Source organism: Mixophyes fleayi, chromosome 2, assembly GCF_038048845.1.
Source record: "Mixophyes fleayi isolate aMixFle1 chromosome 2, aMixFle1.hap1, whole genome shotgun sequence".
NCBI lineage: Eukaryota > Metazoa > Chordata > Amphibia > Anura > Limnodynastidae > Mixophyes > Mixophyes fleayi.
The window spans coordinates 298,101,083-298,117,535 of NC_134403.1; positions in this window are offsets into that span (position 1 = coordinate 298,101,083).

Below are 16,453 nucleotides of genomic sequence, written 5' to 3' on the forward strand. Positions count from 1 at the left end.
TCCAATTATGACCCCTGGTGGCAAAGTATGAAACTAAACTGTGAAAAATATATGTTTTTTTGAGTTTATGTGGAGAAAACATGCATCATTATTTAACAGTATTTGTATAACTTTAATGAATGTGCATTTATAATACACATTAATGGCCTAGATATGGAAGATATAAGATTGAGGAGACATTATGGGAGGTTAAAAGGACACAAGATGTTAGTACACAAAGGAGACATGAGAGAGATGTAAGAAAATGGCAGATGTTAGCAGGGCCGTCAAGGGGGAAGGGGGGATACAAATTACCCGGGCCCGGATCTGCCACGGGGCCTGGCCCGGGCCCTCACAGCCGACCTTTTTCATTTTGTTTTTCTTTTAAAAGAATATGTTTTATATAATTTTTTTTATTAATATATTGTGTGCGTGGGGGGGCATCGTACCGGGGGTGTCTCCGCCCCCTTCGTTGGTGGGGAGAGCTGACATTCAGTGAGGAGCTGTGCATAGAAGATCAAGACAGAAGAAAGAATACAGAAGAGAAGAGAAGTGAAGCAATGAAAGAAGCTAATAAAAGATAAGTAAAGGAACGGAGAAGCAAGGGAAGGAAAACAGCACCAAGTTATGAAGAAGGGGCAGAGAGAGAGAGAGAGAGAGAGGCACAGTGATGAGGGGGAGAGAGACAAAGGCACAGTGATGGAGGAGGAGAGAGAGCGAGGCACAGTGATGGAGGGGGAGAGAGAGAGGCACAGTGATGAGGGGGAGAGAGAGAGAGGCACAGTGATGAAGGGGAGAGAGAGAGAAGCACACTGATGAGGGGGAGAGAGAGAGGCACAGTGATGGAGGGGGAGAGAGAGAGAGGCACAGTGATGGAGGGGGCGAGAGAGACACACACAATGATGAAGGGGGAGAGAGAGAGAGGCACAGTGATGAGGGGGAGAGAGAGAAAGGCACAGTGATGGAGGAGGAAAGAGAGCGAGGCACAGTGATAAGGGGGAGAGAGAGAGACACACAATGATGGAGGGGGAGAGAGAGAGAGGTACAGTGATGAGGGGGAGAGAGAGAAAGGCACAGTGATGGAGGAGGAAAGAGAGCGAGGCTCAGTGATGGAGGGGGAGAGAGAGAGGCACAGTGATGAGGGGGAGAGAGAGAGTGGCACAGTGATGAGGGGGAGAGAGAGAGGCACAGTGATGAGGGGGAGAGAGAGGCACAGTGATGGAGAGAGAGAGAGGCACAGTGATGAGGGGGAGAGAGAGAGGCACAGAGATGGAGGAGGAGAGAGAGAGGCACAGTGATGGAGGTGGAGAGAGAGAATGGCACAGTGATGGAGGAGGAGAGAGAGAAAGGCACAGTGATGGAGAGAGAGAGAGAGGCACAGTGATGGAGAGAGAGAGAGGCACAGTGATGGAGAGAGAGAGAGAGGCACAGTGCTGAAGAAGGGGGGAGAGAGGCACAGTGATGAAGAAGGGGGGGAGAGGCACAGTGATGAAGAAGAGGGGGGGAGGTACCGTGATGAAGAAGAGGGGGGAGAAAGGCACAGTGATGGAGGGGGAGAGAGAGAGGCACAGCGATGGAGGAGGAGAGAGAGAAAGGCACAGTGATGGAGAGAGAGAGAGAGGCACAGTGATGGAGAGAGAGAGAGGCACAGTGATGGAGAGAGAGAGAGGCACAGTGATAAAGAAGGGGGGAGAGAGGCACAGTGATGAAGAAGGGGGGAAGAGAGGCACAGTGATGAAGAAGAGGGGGGAGAGGTACCTTGATGAAGAAGAGGGGGGGGAGAAAGGCACAGTGATGAAGAAGAGGGGGGAGAGAGATGCACAGTGATGAAGAAGAGGGGGGAGAGGTACAGTGATGAAGAAGAGAGGGGAGGGAGAGAAAGGCACGGTGATGAAGAAGAGGGATGGAGAGAGAAAGGCACAGTGATGGAAAAAGAGGGGGAGAGAGAAATGCACAGTGATGAAGAAGAGGGGGGGCAGCATGGCACAGTGATGAAGGAGAGGGGGGCATGGAACAGAGTGATGAAAGGGGGCCAGGTGAAGGGGGGAAAAGCAGCATGGAGGGTGCAGTGTGATCATAAGGGGGCACAGCGTGGTAATGATGAAGGGGCTCTGTAATATGTGTGTGATGGCACAGAGGGCTTGTGGTAATGAGTGTGTGCATGATGGCACAGGGGGCTTGTGGTAGTGTGTGTGTGTGTGATGGCACAGGGGGCTTGCGATAATGTGTGTGTGATGGCAAAGGGGGCTTGTGGTAATGTGTGTGTGTGATGGCACCTGGGGCTTGTGGTAATGTGTGTGTGCGTGATGGCACAGATGACTTGTGGTAGTGTGTGTGTGTGATGGCACAGGTCTCTTTATTAAATGTGACTATGAATTATTTAATGGCAGTGATGGTTGCAGGAAATAGGTATATTTATGAAATGTAAATACTATTAATTTATTGCTGGGGCTGTTTGGAGGGAGGAAAATAGGTTTATTTATTAAATGGGAATACTATTATTTTAATGTTGGGGCTGGAGGAAGGCTTAATTATTACTCGTGGATGTTATTGATTTAATGCCAGGGCTGGTTGTAATTTTCTAAATGTACCCATTTTTTTTCTCCAAATAGGGACCCCAACATTCCAGGACCCAGACAAGCCACAACTAAAGAAAGCAGCAGGCACAGATGGTGAAAGTGACAAGAACAGGTAGGAGACAGCAGTAGAATCTGTGAAATGTTGTGATTCTAGTGGGACAATCCCAATTTTTGGTGAGTGTTCTGCCCAATGTAAGGGGCAGGCCAAGACTGTGAACTTTTTATGTACACAATACATTCTTTCTATACTACACTTTGGTACTAGATGTCCTGAAAGTCAGGAGTGCAGGGACATATGTCACACTCTAGCGAGCGGGCACTGCACCCTTGTGGCAATGGTGTACACAACAATGCAGGGTTTTTTTCTGTAGGAGGGTGACGTAGCCCTTTTCACCTGCTAGCCACGCCCTAATGGTTCATAGCCACGCCCTACATTGTATAAACACACCCAGCACAACTTTTGAGAGGCCACTCAAATTTTTGGACATGCTCAACTATTGGGGGGCCCCATGAAGTTGTTGTACTGGGGCCCTGAATTCTTCTTGGCAGCCCTGGATATTAGGGAGAGGTAAAGGAAGATAGAGGAGAAGTGGGGGACACAGGGAGTATAGCCTTACATCTGACATCTGTTTGGTGCAAAGGCTACTGTATTAGAGGTGGACACATCCTACTATGCTTCAGACTGGACGTGTAAATATGTACACATATGTACAGCATGTACATATGCTTTTTCTTGTGTATATCTTATCCTAGGTACATTCATGGTGCATCTTCATCCAGCTCTCAATAAGCCCCATTAAGTACATTTATGGGCTTGCTGTGACTGATGCATTAAGCTGAAATGCAAAATCAGCTTATGATGTGAGTACAGTCATGATAACGGCACCCAATTCTGTTAACAGAGCACTGTAACCAATGACACATGTGTAACATTTATGCTCAGAAAGAGCACCTGATGTGAAGGGAGAATTCAGGAGAGAGAAGGAGCTGCTACAGAGCACAAGAGAGAGAATATCTACCACGGAGGCATGAAGTGTCAGATATTTGGTAACACCAATAACGTACTGTCGTATTTTATTGCAAGTGACAAGCTTGTGCGGGAAGTACTCAATAAAGAGTGTATTTTATTGATACATAATTATACCAACTATACTATGCTGATGCACTTATACTGTTCCACTGCCCACTTGGTTGTCAAACTTGCATGTGTAAGCTTGAAACCAAGTGGACAGTGAAACATTGGGCCCCTTTTCCCTTTAACACCCACGGAGCCCAAGGAAAGTCTGAACTTACCCAAATATAGAATGAGTAAAAGGTAGGTGCACTATCATAGATTGAGCATGAAGTCAGAACCCTAAGACCAAGTTGTGCCCCTCTGCCACTAACACCTATGGATAGTGGTTACAGATATTTTTCCAAATAAGAGGAATGAAGAATTACATAAGGGGCCGTTACCTGTACTTATATTCAGCTTAGACCACCAAAGTTAAGGGAGTAATAGTATAATAACACAAGCACAACAAGTTTTTCTAGCGACTTCTGACAGTGGTCTAACAGAAGTTGCAACAAGTCAACTATTTTGCACCAGTCAGGTATTTGACAGATTCATACAGGGAAAAAGGTCTGATAACACATTTGTGAGTATGTATACAGTAGCATTTGTACCTTAAACCAAAGTAAAATGATAAGATTGCCTTTTTCTATATTCTACATATAAAGAATGGAGACTAGACCACATCCCCGATTACAGATGAGCAAGATTTTTAAAAACTGTCCCACTCTAAATTTCATGAAATGCTTATTTACAAATAGTGAAAACGATAAAGCACAAGAGCTACTTGAAGAATGTTTAGCCAGAACTTTACAATTTTGTATTCCTATTCTGTGCTAAAATTATCAGTGAATCTGCTCATCTCTCTCTGTTTAGTTAGCAAGTTAAACATTTTAAGAAAAAAGGAAAAATAAAGATTTGTGTCAGCGGAAAAGAGAATGCTTGCAATCAAATATCTTATACTTTCCTTATGCAGTATCTGCTTTCAGTTTGTATCTCATGACTAGGGCATTTCCTTGCATCTGTAGTTAGATATATCTGATTATTGTTACATGTAAGCTATCAGTATCAAATGTGTTTGTCAATATTTGATAGCTAGACTTTCACAAAACACTGCTGACTAAGGTAAAAATATGCCAGCCAAGCACTTTTCTGCATGCGATCTACACACTTATAGATTCCAGAAGATGTACCCTCCACAGCTGTTTAAAATACATGAAACATTTTCTCAAGGCATATATGGAATGCCAAAAAGATGTTTAAATCAAGATCTGTTTTATATATGTAATGGCAGACTAAAATGACCTTGTGTGCCGGGTTATAGTCAAAACATGGACCCTCCCTCCTCTGCAATCCATGACCCCCAAAACTGTTCCAATGGGTGGCATGTGGATCTCCTGTTTCTCTAGGACTACAAGTTTCAGCATACCCTGTCACATTTTTTCACAGTAACGGCTTGCTGGGGTTTATAGTTCCATGGCAGTTGCACAGCCACATATTATATAACCCTTGTCTGGACGTGACGTTAATCAGACAGTTATGGCCATGATTTAATCTGTTCATGTTAAGTACACTAAGGGCCTGATTTAGAGCTGCACCTTAGTGCATGTAAAAATCAGTTTCATGTTCCATTTTGTCTTTTGTGTGTAATTTAGACTTTCTTTCGATTATACTCGTGACCTGTTTTGTTTAAATCCTCATATGCACGCTAATACATTTATTTACATGGATCAATAATCCCTGTGATATTCCATCTTCCCATCGTCTATTCTGCTCCAACTGCACAAAAAACAGAATGGAATATGGGTGGGTAGACCAGTGCCATCATTGTCCCACATGCCCTGTTAAAATGTCCACACACGCAATCATTTGACGAGCTGCAGTCAATGTAATTCTAAAACATTCTTGAATTCATTATTTGTACACACATGCAGTCGTCTACATATGATATACTTTTTTTGAACATATGAACTAAGAAATTTATGCACACGTGCAGCTTTACAAACACACATTTCTGGATGATTTTTGGGATTAGATCCTGCTATACTATATCACTTGTGTGGTGTATTGAGTGACAAAACTATATCAACAATTATTCTATCCCTTCAAATCTGTTTGCACTGCAAGTAAAAATAGATGTGTATGCTCTCCTACAGCCACAATGCAGCACCCTGAGACCATTCATGTGTGGGGTTACTTCTCAGCCAAGGGAGTGGGCTCACTTACAATTTTGCCTAAGAACACAGCCATGAATAAAGAATGGTACCAAAACATCCTCCAAGAGCAACTTCTCCCAACCATCCAAGAGCAGTTTGGTGATGAACAATGCCTTTTCCAGCATGGTGGACCACCTTGCCATAAGGCAAACGTGATAACTAAACATCGAAATTTTGGCTCCATGGCCAGGAAACTCCCCAGTTCTTAATCCTATTGATAACTTGTGGTCAATTCTCAAGAGGCAGGTGGATAAAAAAAAACAAACCACAAATTCTGACAAACTCCAAGCATTGATTAGGCAAGAATGCCCATCAGTCAGTATGTGGCCCAGAAGTTGATTGACAGCATGCCAGGGCCTAATTGCGGAGGTCTTCAAAAAGAAGAGTTAACACTGCAAATATTGACTCTTTGCATAAACTTAATGTAATTATTAATAAAAGCATTTGACACTTATGAAATACTTGGAATTTTACTTCAGTATACCATAGCAACATCTGACAAAAGGTCTCAAAACACTGAAGCAGAAAACTTTGTGAAAACCAATACCTGTGTTATTCTTAAAACTTTTGGCCATGACTGTAGATACTGTGGTATGCTTTTTGCACCTTCGCTTTTATACAAAAAAGAAAAAATGGATAATGTTTGTGTAGTAGCACCTGCTCTGGCGTTACACTCTGTCTTATCTCTATAGGCATTTAGCAATCTCACTGGTTCACATATTTCCTTCTCCCTCTTTGTATATTTCTCACGGAACTCAGGCATAACACAAAACTCACTTGATGTCCTCTTTGAAAGCTCTGCTCTGCTCAATGTATAACTGAAGTAAGTACAACTGAATATGTTGAAATGTGACATCATTTTTAGAGATATCTTTTCATCACAGACAATTGTACAAATCACACACACATTCTAATTCTGGGAAAACATTTTTTTATCCTTATAAATACATTTTTCAATAAAGGAACTTTAGGGAATGGTTGTTTAGAATCCTTGTTTTAAAAGAAGATTATTGGTGACCAGCAAGGAGAAGTCTAAATGGAGATGGGCAGGAGGTGTGTTCAGTTAGAGTGCATATGACTGGTTGTAAGCCAAAGCCACCAATCAATTTGTGTTACACTTGTGTTACACTCTTCAGCATGGAACTCAGTTTTCAACCATATTCTGTATTGAAACCTGTAGGTTTTAACCAGGGCTGTCAAGAGGAATTACAGTACAGCAACTTTCTGGGCCCCCCTCCACACACAGCAGCTATTGACAGAAATTTCGGCAATGTGTGCAGCGCGATGTTCGCACACCACATCACCGGCAATTGAATTCCCCCTATTATGCATTAAAATGGTATTATTTCAATCTACCTGTTATTGCAGCTTTCACAACCTGGCACTGGATTCTTGTATGGATCCTGGAATGTTGGGACCTGTTTGGAAAATGTACATGAAATTTTGAAAATAATTAGTGAACACAGTACACAGCACTTATCGTGCAACATATAATTATATAACAAGCAAAATATGTGTGATAAAAATAATCATAAATATCTATAAGTTTGGAATATATAACTGTATAAGAGAAATGGCTGCCTCTAGGGGCTCTGCAACCCCATTAAAGACAAATATACAATAAAAATTAAGAGGTGCTCAAAAACCCTTAAACATAAAATCAATAATGATGAGAGAAAATTACATAAAATTTTAAACTGCAAACTAACTTATTCATACAGTAACATGGGGGAGATACAATTGCTGGCGATGTGGCACGCAGACATTTCGCTGTGTACATTGCCGGCAATTACAGTAGGAATCTCCACCTTGAATAAAAAAAATTATATATATATATATATATATATATATATATATACTGGCCAGGCATTTTATACAATCTATAAAGAGACATATATTGAACATTTAGAAATTTATGATATGTCATGTTTTGATGAAGTTGTTTTGTAGCATATACAATTTGATTTTAATGTTTTAATAAATATATGATACTAACAAGATCTGCCATCCTATCAACTTTTTATTTTATTTTTTCCTCTCCCTCTTGGCGCACCCTACCATTTTGTTGTTTCTATATACATACGAGATTGGTGTTCTCGAAGAGGTGTCGCGACAGGAATGAGATATATAAAACTTATCTTTTGTATATAATGTGGAAGTCTTACATGGTTGGAGCACAAATGTATGTGGAGAAGCTGAACACCAGAGAGATGTAATACCAAACGTCAGCAAACATATAAATGTTAATGACACCGATGTTGTGGCTTTCTCGGGACACCACCTCCTCAGCCAGGAATAGAGTGCTGAGAATTCGGCAATCAGGCAGGTAACAGGAACACAAACGGTCAGACACACCCAAGAATCAGAACCAGGATCATAGTCAGACGTAGCCAGGGATCAGAACCAGAAAGCAGACTCAGGATAATACAGCACATAAACCAGGACGCTACCGCTAGAAGAAAAAGCTATCACTGGCAAAAATTGAATGCCAGGATAGGCCTTAAAGAGTGCAGGCAACCAAACAGGATAATGCAGGTAAGATACCTGCATTGCAGCTCAGCCAAATTGAAGGCAGAGAGGTCTCATACAAAGAGAAATACAGCCGAACCTGACATCTAACAACAGAAGCCTAGCAAGTGCATGTAGCACAACTGCATTGCAGCTCAAACCAATTCAAATCAAGCAGGTCTGACACACAGGGAAACAGCAACAGAAAAAGATAACAGAAGCAGAATCCTAACAATTGTTTTGATCAGACCAGTGCAGAAATCGAAGAGTAGCTGTAGCAGAACGTTGACAAGAAGAGTGCCATGGTCAAGAAAAGAAAAAAAAGACGCAGGAGCACAAAGACAGAAGAAGAGAGACACCGGAGGAAGAGAAAGAAGAGCCTTTTGCAAGCAATAGAAGGAGAGTGGTGTGTATTGAAGAAAACAGCGCCTCTCCAATCAAGAGAAGCGCTGAACAGGAGTAGATGTGCCGTCGGATGGAGGAACTGGAGAAAGAGAAAATTACAGAGAGAAGATGCGGTTCTTGCACAGAGCAGGTAAATATGTTTTCCATGCTGTCCTCTTTATTCAGGCACAAGACCTGGGGGGGGGGCATACTGTCAGGCACAAGAACTGTGTCACAGATACACAGGCACAAGGCCCTGGGGCCCTTTATTTTTGTAGGTCCATTTATAAATCAGTTTGGGCACAGTATACAGTCGTAAAACCTGCTTGGCATTTAGGTTGGACTTAGAGCCTAACTGGGACCACATTTAATTCATGCTTGAGAGTCTGTTCCAATTTATTTAGGCTCAAAGCCTAGGAAAAAGGGGACACCTTTGGCTAAGCCTTTGGCCATATATATTTCAGGCACTAAGTCTGTGGGGATAGTTTAGGCGGTAGCCCTGCCAATAGGTAGGAGGTTAGTTCCTGTTTATTGTGGGATAGTGCCCAGTCTGATACCTCCATTTTTGGTCCTCATTTTCTGCATACATCCCAGGAGCCACTTTGTAGAGACCTGTTATTCTCCTTGTGTATTCTGTCTCTGCGCTCTTTAGTCAGGCCCCATTAGAGGTAGGTTTTTGGTATTTTGTCATGTTAATTTTCCTGTCTGTTTCTTTATTTGGCTGTATGGATGTCTTATATAGAGTAGTTAGCTACATCTAGTGTTAGATTTTGAAGTTATACAGCATAACGGTTACATAGTGTGTTGATAGGAACAAGACAATGCTGTTGTTATTGTAGAGAACAATAAAGCATACTTACCAACTTTTTACTCTTCTCCAGGCGACCCCAGAAGGGAGGGGAAATGTGAGGATGGAAAGGGATTGGACGGGGAGCAGTAAAAGCATAATGTTTCCATTGTGCCCATTTCGCTAGGGAGTGGGCAGGACGTGGGAGAATGCCTGCTCTCCTGTGAGTACGGGAGGCCTATCTGGATATCAAGAGTCTCCCGGACATTCTGGGAGATTTCATAAGTATGCACTAAAGTGGGTGGCAAATAATAGCAAAGGTGGACAGCTCTGAGGGTTGTTGTATTTCACCCTTTTCCTAGACGTCATTCTTGGGAGTCTCAGGCCAGAGCCGTAACTTAGAATTCTGGCGCCCTGGGCGAGAAAGACAAATGCCGCCCCCCTAGCCTTCAATTTTAACCAAATTAACCTAAAATATTCCCAAATTGCGCCCCCTTCAGCGTTGCGCACTGGGCGGTCGCCCCTGTCGCACAGCCCTACCTATTGCTCTGTCTCAGGCAACCATCAAAAGTTTTCAGTTCAGCTTGGTTGTTGTGGATTATATTACCTTTTCAAATATAGAGGGGGAAACTAAATTATTTTGGTGAAAACACTAGGCAATATAGAACCGACATAACTTCCAGTCCCTAAAGAATATCAGATGTGGTACCTGAATTATTTTGGTGGCACGTGGTTATTATTATTATTATTATCGTTTATTTATCAGGTGCCACAAGGTTTCCGCAGCGCCGTACACAATACAAACAATGGACAGTACAGGGAAAACAATTAAATGTCACTTTTTTAATTTTACATTTGTGTGTTTAAAATACTGCTCATTATAGCATAATTTATGTTTTACATGAATCATGAAAGTGAGGGGACACTGGGTTTCATTACATGTGCCTCTATTATACATTTGAATGTTTTGATTGCCTTGTTTGGAGTGTACCTAATAATATGTATTTCCACATAAAGTGCACCTGGGAGGTACATAGGGGTTTCACTGGAACAATAGGACAATTCCAAAATTTCCACCACTTCAGAGGGCGTGTCCAAATGAAGTCTTTCTGCAGGGACAAAGATGCTGTGCAATCTCTTGGAAAACAGGGAGTGCCTTCCCAGGGCCTGAGTAAGGGTCAGGCAGTCCTAGGCTAATACGCTCGTAGCACCCCCTCGCCTTCCTTGCCAGGCTAATACGCAGTGGGTAAAAAAAACCTCACCCCTGCACCAATGTTTATATTTTGAAGCTCAGCTCCACTTGACTTTTTAGAAAAGGTCATGGCAATCTTTCACACTCTTTATATTTTCATTAACATCAGAACTGTATAGCAGAGCAGAGGCATAAACTATCGCTATTGAGGGTTATTATGTGAAGGTGGAAGCAGAGCCATAATGAGGGCAGTGCAGGTTGTGGAACTGTTCATACGTGCATGGGTGAGGGTGAGGGGGTGCAAGGCCCCCATATGGCTCCATGACACTCACCGCAGGGTTGTCTTTTCTTAGTGACAGGGAGTCGGCACAATGAGAAAAGGTTCCGGCTCCCTGATCCCTGCTCCCTGCAGTGTACCTGATGTGCAAATGTGACATTAGGATGCTGTATAGAGGAGCCAGCATGGAAACAAGAAGAAGCAGTAAATTGAGAAACAGAACAATATGATAACAGAGCAAGAAGCATTAGGAAGGAAATGGACAGATAAGAGAAACTGAGGAGCCCTAAGGTATTTTAATTGCTGTAAATATAGAGAAAACAGGGGGGGGGAGACAGGAAGGGTGTAATACCCTGCAAATCACAAGTCTCAATGTGCTCATGCAGAAAACTACATCTCCCAGAGTGCCTCTGGGAAGTTCATTGCAAATTGTGTAACTGTGTCTGACATTTTGGGGTGGACAAACTGCAAACTACAGCCCCAGGCTGCTCACAAAAGCCCCAGACTGCACTAAAAGCATGCAGAGACGGTTAGACATTGCAATAAGTTCCAAAAGCATGCTAAAACTGGGTAATTTGATGTCAGAATGTACTAGAAGGCTCTAGGAGATTCTTGGGGGATAGGGGGAGGAGCCAATAACAGACTGCTGAGAGCTAATGGTTTGCTGCATGCTATGAATTATGCTATGTGACTGCTGTCTGGGATAAAGGATCCATTGAATGCCTGTGCTGGACTGTTGCCCTAAGGGATATTTGCAGCTAAAGTTCAAGATTTAAAATCCAGCCCAGAAGGAAGCACCTTTGGAGAAACAGGAAAAGACACAGCTTGCCACTGCCCTTCCCATGTCTGAAGGACTCATAGACAGATATTTTTTTTGGTTTAATCTGCTTTACCATGCTCAAATGATTAGAGTGAAACAAGTGACATATCAAACTGTGTTACTAAAACCTCTGACCAGGACTGTAACATTGCTATTGAGAGGTCATGGTGCTGTTTGAAGGAAGAGTTTGCTCCAGCCAAATCTGAAGTATTTAAATTTATTTGCAAAGTGACACAGTGTGGTAGTGACATAGTGAGAAATTGTTTGTCACAAGAGTTTGTCTATATTGCATCAGAAGTTTGATTTTATTGTGAAACTTCCTAAAATGGTTGCTGAGGAAATGATAGCAAGTTGTTTAACTCTGCAGTTGCTGGTAGGACTGCTTATTCTATTAGAAGGATTACTAAGTGAAGATTGTGTTCCCTCCACTGGAAATTGTTTATTGTGCAGAATAACTGTTGCTTACACTGAGCTCAGGAGTCATGCATGCGTCCAGTCTATTACTGATTTAACTGGTACAAGTAAATAAGGTTCATGTGTTTAGCTGAAACTTCGCTTTAACCTGTGGATTATGATTTACCCCCGTGGGTTCTATCTATTGTAAAGTGACCCTAGTCTACAGCCATTTCTTCTAAAGCATCGAACCTAAACAAACTGGATTAATTCTTGTTACATATATACTGATTTTGTGTGATAAGTGTTGTATAATTGACCTAAAGTTTTATCATTATTGATTTGTCTAAATAATCTGCTGTTTAGTATAATTATCTAATTAACCCATAGCAACCGGTTGTCTCTCAAAAGTATTTATTCAGTGAAACCTATTTCATTGAAGCACAGTGCCTAACTTCAAAGTGACATAAATATATTCAGTGACCTATATGTTGTAGTGATATATGTTTGCTGATATTATTGAAACAAGATTCCTAAAATGTTATTTATTCTGTCACATGTTGAATAGCATTGCATATTGATGGTATTGAGGTATTACTTCCTTACACTACTGCTGCTCATCTGCTGCTGTGGTAAAACCTTATGCCACAAGCAAAGAGAATAAACGCACAAGTTTATGCAGTTTTAGCCCTGTGTCCCTTGTTTCATTCCCTCATTCCTGGGAGGACCCTTGTCTCTCTACTATACCACCAGGCCTTTGGTATTCTATCTTACACTACTTCTGGGGTGCCAATCACTCCCCCCCCCCACACACACAGCAGAGAGGGGAGGTGTAAAAAACAGTGGGGGGAGGGTGTAAGTGTAAAAAATAGAGTGGGGGGGCTGTAGAGAATGAGAAGGGAAGAGGGGGCTGGAGAGAACAGGAGGGAGAGGGGGCTGGGAGTTAGAGAGATATGGGTGGGTTTCTTTGGAGTACATAAATATATACTACATGAATACAATAAAAACATTGTAAGTTATTAATTATAAAAAATAAATAATTACTATATTCAAAAAGGTGGTGATGTGTTTATTAGTGTTCATAATCTCTATTAAATGTGGTGGAAATTGGTAAGCCATTAATTTGACTATGGGACTGGTTTAGGAAATTGGTTGGTTTATTAAATTTAAATGTTATTAATTTAATGTCAGGGTTGGTGAGGGGTGAAATAAGTCTGTTAATTAAATGGAAATGCAACTAATTTAATGCTAGGCTTATGGGATGGCGGTATGTCTGTTTTCTAAATGGGAATGATATTAATTGAATGCTAGGATTGATTGGAGTAGAATTGGTTGAATTATTAAATGTGATTGTTATTAATTTAATATTGGGGTTGGTCATACTTGCCAACATTTGGCAAGTCTTATCCGGGAGAGGGGTGTGTTTAGAGGTCGGGAGGGGGCGGAGCCCGGCCAATCGCGTCATTGTGGCCCCGCCTCTCGTGACAAATATGCCGTTTTGTAGTGGGGGGCAAAATGACGCGATTCGCTGTGAATCGCATCATTTTAACCCCGCAATTACGGGATGCGGGAGATTTGCCAGCTCTCCTGGGAGTCCGTGAGACCGACCCGAATTTCGGGAGTCTCCCGGACATTACGGGAGAGTTGGCAAGTATGGGGTTGGTGAGGGGGCATATGTCTGTTTATTAAATGGGAATGCTATTAATTAATGTTGGTGCTGATGAGGGATGAAATAATTCTGCTAAATAAATGGGAATGCAACTAATTTAATGTTGCAACTGATGTGGTGAGGGTATGTCTGTTTACTAGAGGGAAATGCTATTAATTTAATATTGGGGCCGATGAGGGATGAAATAGATATGTTAATTAATAGGGAATGATATTCCTTTATTGTTGGGGCTGGTTATGGGAGAAATCAGTTGGTTTCTTAAATGTGAATGTTATTAATTTAATATTGGGGATGAATGGGGGTAATTAGGCATATTTATAAACATAAACACTAATGTCTCGCTGGTTAGGCCTAATAATTAAATGTGAGTGCTATTTAATTTAATGTCGGTACTATATGGGGGGGAAAATAGACATATTTATTAAATATGAATGCTATTAATTAAATTCTGGGGCTGATTGGGTGCAAAAAGGCCTGTCAATTGAACTATAAAAAGTTAGTGATTTCATGTCAGGCAAGTTGGGGTTAGGGTGGTGTAGTGTTTAGTTATTGCTCGACTTTACAGGAGGTGAAAAATAACCATCTTTTTTCCAAACAGGATCCAAACATTCCAGGATCCAGCCAAGCGGCAACTGAGTTTAAGATACCGGCGGTATCAACAGGTAGGAATGTATCCTTTGGTGGTGTGTTCCTGCTAATGAGAGGAGAGGAGCCAGTTCTCTGTCTTGCCCAGGGCACTAAAATATTTAGTTACGGCTCTGGGTGGAAAGTGCTGTCACCATACTTGTTTCTCCTTCTTTCCTATTGCCAAGGTCCCCCAAGGGATTACTTATTGTTTTCAGCCTTTAATATGGAAAGATTAAAACCTTGCTACATTTTTCTTACATGATTTCTTCTACTTTAGAGAAAAAATTATTTTTCTTGTATTTTAAAATAAATTTTAATTCATATCAACTCCCTGCCACAATTTTGCACCCTAAAATATTGTGCCCACCCCCCCCCCCAAAAAAAAATCTTGCTGCAGCCTAGCTAGCCTATTGGATAATCAGGCCTTGGTAGTTCCCTTCTTCATACAACAAGTCTTTCCCCTAGCTACCAAAGCTTTAAGCTTTCCCTGACTCAACTTTCGGTAAGCTTGTCAAATTCTCAAGCTACCCTTTTTAACTACCCAAGCAGTTCTTCCTGATACCACCCTTTTACACAGTTTAGGCAAAACTTTCTTATATTTGCTTTATATGCTCAAAGAACAATTAGTCTCAATAGACACTTTTTTCCATTGCAATCTGGCTGGACCAATAGGCAATATGTGGTACTTAACCTCATGCATCAAACTCCTATATTCCAATAGATTGTAAGCTTGTGAGTAGGGCCCTCTGACCTGTCTGTTAATTTCGACACTTGTTTTATTATTGTGTAAATCGTTAAAGAGTATTCTGGCACTATATAAAAATGTTAACAAATAATAAATAAATATGTAATTGGACTTTGGTCTACTTTTTAAAACAATATATTCAGAAATTACAGATGGGAGTATAATGTGTGGAATATGCTCTGTGGAGTAAACAATAAACATTGCATATCTTTGTATGGTAAAATACTCGGTTCAACTCTTCAGAATTCATTTAATGAGCTGCAACTAACACTTACCAAGGCTCTTGCAGACCTGTTAATGAGATGTAATTGAGCCACAGGCATGAATATATTCTTTGCCAAATGGCTGACACAAATAAGTTCAGGAAACTGTGTCTCTGAATAGTTTATAACTTGTACTATGTGCAAATTAATGATTATTTACAGAGTGTTAAACAGCCTTAACCCACCCATGCTAAGTGGACATGTTTTATGTGATCTTTTTTTTCTGTGCAGATGTTTCCTTCGAAAACTCTACCTACCATAGTCCTGTTTTGCCATGTAAGTGTTAATTAGTGCTTTTACTGCATGAAGCAGAACAAGGCACTGATTGAAAGGTCCTAGTTAGCCTTGCAATGATGTATATAGTCTGCGCATCCCACCTTGTGCATAACATTATTATTATCTTTTACTTATATGTATGACCGATTACATTGAGGAAATCATGACACAAACAAATTACATGGAATGACATGAAACAGAAGGTACATATGACCATGTTCAAATGAAATAACAATGTAAGATTTTTGGGGAACACTTGATACATAAAGTGGTAGAATAACAATTGTATCTTGTGTTGGAGAAAGTGTGTGTGCGACAATTGTAAGGCATCATCATTATAAGCCACTTTCCAATAAGTAAGCAGTCATTGGTGAATGGCATTTCTGTGCTGTTCCTGGTGGTGTAGTCCCGTTGGAACGAGGAGATACAGAGGAAAGCAGAGGCATGAAATATGAAATAGGCATTGTAGAAATCAACCACCGCTTACCTTCACCATTTGTAGTAGTTGTGTTCTGGGTGTAACATGATTAGATATGGATTAGCTGGAGGAAAATTATATAAATAGTATAATACAGTGGTGTAAAAGTGTTTGATGCTGAATATGGGAGAAGTTGGAGAGTTCAGAACGAGTGGTTTGAAGGGAAGTCTGGATCAGGGAGCAGAACAAGTAAGACATTTTTCAAGGTC